At 37.0% G+C, this 3,304-nt stretch overlaps 1 pseudogene; it reads right to left on the reverse strand.

Moving 5' to 3' along the window:
- Window positions 1-2,321: 2,321 nt before the first annotated feature.
- LOC122742821 lies at window positions 2,322-2,893 on the reverse strand (annotated as a pseudogene).
- Between the last annotated feature and the right edge of the window lie 411 nt (window positions 2,894-3,304).

Below are 3,304 nucleotides of genomic sequence, written 5' to 3' on the forward strand. Positions count from 1 at the left end.
ATAATGGTTTATTTCCACCACAGTATCATTTCTGCTTTAGTTTGGTAGCATTGTGGATAGAGTTCCCCTTTGAGCCTACAGTCAGGAAAACCTGAATTTAAATCCCACTTCTAACATTAGTTATGTGACCCTTTGTAAGTCATAAGCACCAAGTTTCTTCATAACTCCCAAGGTTGTTGTGAGTCTCAAATAAGGTAATAATTTTAAAGCATTTAACACAGTGCCTGGCACATAGTAAGCACTATATTAAGGCTACCTGGTTGTTGCTGTTGTTGTTGTTTTCCATAGCTATTCACTTTCCACCTTTCTTCCTCTTTCCAATTCATGGATTTACTTGCTTGAGTGAACACTGGACTTGGACTCCAAAAGAGTTGAGTTTGAATCCTGTCTCAGATACTTTTTAGAAATATAACCCTGGGCAAGTAATAAACCCCCAGTTTCTTCATTGGCAAAATGGGGACCATAATAGCACCTATCTTAAAGGGTTATTGTGAGGATCAAGTATGATACCACATGTGAACTACTTTGCAAAAGAATGTTTTGCAAAGAAGTTCTAGGTATTATTATTATTAACATTAGCACCATTACTTATAAACAGTAATAATTAATATAAGCGGTATTAGTCTTGTTTTACTCCTAATCATTATCTTGGTTTTGTGAAGGATATTTGGTAATCTTTCATAGATAATACAATTATTGACATCATCATACCATGCCTCAGTAGCATCTCCCAGGTTGAATTAACCTGTTTGCATTAATATTTCTAATTTATCTACAAACTTAGAGAAGAAATAACAACCTGCTTCAATTAAGCACATTAGTCTTGAAGGACAGCAATCCTCTCTAGTCAACACAGCATCCATGAATTTCTCACGGAAACCAGCCCATGGTGATTTTTATCCATTTTGAAGTCCTTTCGAACTTGAACATATATTAGCATTAACTTTCTTCTTTGTGACATGTTCCATTTGTTTCAAATATATATTGTCTCCAACTTCATTATAAATGCATGAAGAGGAGTAATGAGATGGTTTCAAACCATAGACCCAGAACTCCAGAACTACCATTTATTTATTTTTTCTGTGCAAACAAAAGTAACCGTTTTTTAATAAGGAAATTGAAGCTCAGAGTTTCTAACTTCCCCAATGTTACACAGTTGGTAAATATAAGACAATATCTGAACTCAGGTTTCTCCTAACTATAAATCTAGTGCTCTCTGGACAGGCTGGATAAACAGGCAAATAGTATGTTCAAGTGGAGATGTCTTAAAAGGCAAGCAAGTTGGACATGCAGGTTCTCACCAACAATGAATCTGACCTTTCATAAAAACACTGACTGATCACCTTTTGGTCGAAATTGTAGGCCGCAAGACCTTTGAAAGGACCATTTCTCAGAGTGGCAAAGGAAGGAGTACAGAGTAGCATGGGTAAAGGAACAAGACACTAAGGCCTGCTTCATGGTCCAAAAATACATCAGTAAGGCACAGAAATATACTTTTAAAAGGGAGAGGAAAGCACTAGTTATCAATATTAAACACATCTTCATTAAATACACATTCACTCTATTTTAAAAGTTTATCTAATAATAACCACCACCTATATGGTAGCAAAGCATTATCACATTAATTTTCATGGAACTCAGAAAGACTGAAATTAGTCAACCAATAAATTATTATGTACAGTTTCCATGGTGCACAGAAGACTTTATTTCCCTTCTACATAAGGAAAATATGATTGGCTTGCTCTTTTGCAGAGATAAGTATCAGTGCTAGGATCAGCAGCGATTTTATAGGCAAAAAAGCTCAATGAATTCTTATGCTTAAAAAATGCTATTTTCTCAAAGATCTCACCATTTGCTTTTTGACTATCCTAATTTATAACCAATTTCCAAGATTTTTTTTAAAATTTAAAAAAAAACAGCAATTTACCACCAACAGAACACTTAATATAATTTTTATAGCTTTATCCTTAGACTGTTTTATTTATAAGTCAGCAGTTCCTCCTAGCCTTCATTTTCTTTTGTGTGTAACGTATTATAGATTTCTACCTATTTTCTCAAATTTATTTATTCTATAGCAGTTAACCAAATTAACTGAGCATGCTGAATATTTCTTAAAAAAAAAAGTCCTTAATATCTTATTCATTGTATTTGGGGGTTTTTCAGTTTTCTCATGGAGAAAAAAATTAATTTAGTCATAACTCAACCTTATATATCCTCCACCAGCTACTTTTACAACACACTCTTAGTAAAATTCGGTGTATATTATCTTAATTTCTATCGCATGAGGAGAGAGAGATCATCAAGAAAATCTTTAACCATCATGTGGAAATCATTGAAAGTTCATGCTCTGCCCTCAAGGTTCAATTATTATCTCTTATCCACTGCTCGATCCATTTCATTATCTGATCTAAATTACTCTCTAGTTCTTCTGGCACATTGCTGGGTAGCCGGTGTACTATTTCATGCTTGTAGGAGGCCATGGCTTCTTCATAAAGAATTTGGAAAATTTCACACTGAATATTGTCCTGTAGTTTCTTTACACAGTATCCCCTCTTTTCAAGTCTTGTATGTAATACAGAATTATCTGTCTGAAGTACAAAAACTATATGAAACCATTGTTCAGGGAAGAAGTCACAGCCATGGTAATCAACAATAACTCCACCTTCTTGCATTTTATTTTCTAACTCATCAAATACTCTGTCTTCATCCAAAATGGGACATTCCTATTCTTCATCAAAGCCATCATATAACTGTCCTTCTTGTGCTAAATCGCCCACATTAATGTACGTCAATCCTGTTCTTGATGCAAGTTCTTTACCTAGTGTGGTCTTTCCAACCCCTGCTGTACCCGTGAGCAAGGTGTTGGGTAGCCTCATGGTCGCAGCGGCGCCGGCTCCGCCCCAGTAGCCCACTCTCCACGAGGGAGCAGCAGGCAGAGCGGGGCTAGGCAGGAGCCAAGGGGGCGGGCCCAGGGTCCTCGAGCACCCGCTCGGGGCACACTTCTGGCCTCATCGCCTCGCCCCGCCCCTACTACCATTTATTTAAAATGTCATATCATACAAGTTGTTTTTTTTTTTTTGGGGGGGGGGTGCAATGAGTGTTAAGTGACTTTCCCAGGGTCACACAGCTAGTAAGTGTCAAGTGTCAAGTGTTTGAGGTCGGATTTGAACTCAGGTCCTCCTGAATCCAGGACTGGTGCTTTATCCACTGTGCTACCTAGCTGCCCCCATACAAGTTTTTTTTAAGTATTTGGGCCTTACTTTCTCCATCTATAAAAGTGGAAAGATACTAAGATCAAATCTAT

This window comes from Dromiciops gliroides, chromosome 2 (genome assembly GCF_019393635.1).
Source record: "Dromiciops gliroides isolate mDroGli1 chromosome 2, mDroGli1.pri, whole genome shotgun sequence".
Lineage (NCBI taxonomy): Eukaryota > Metazoa > Chordata > Mammalia > Microbiotheria > Microbiotheriidae > Dromiciops > Dromiciops gliroides.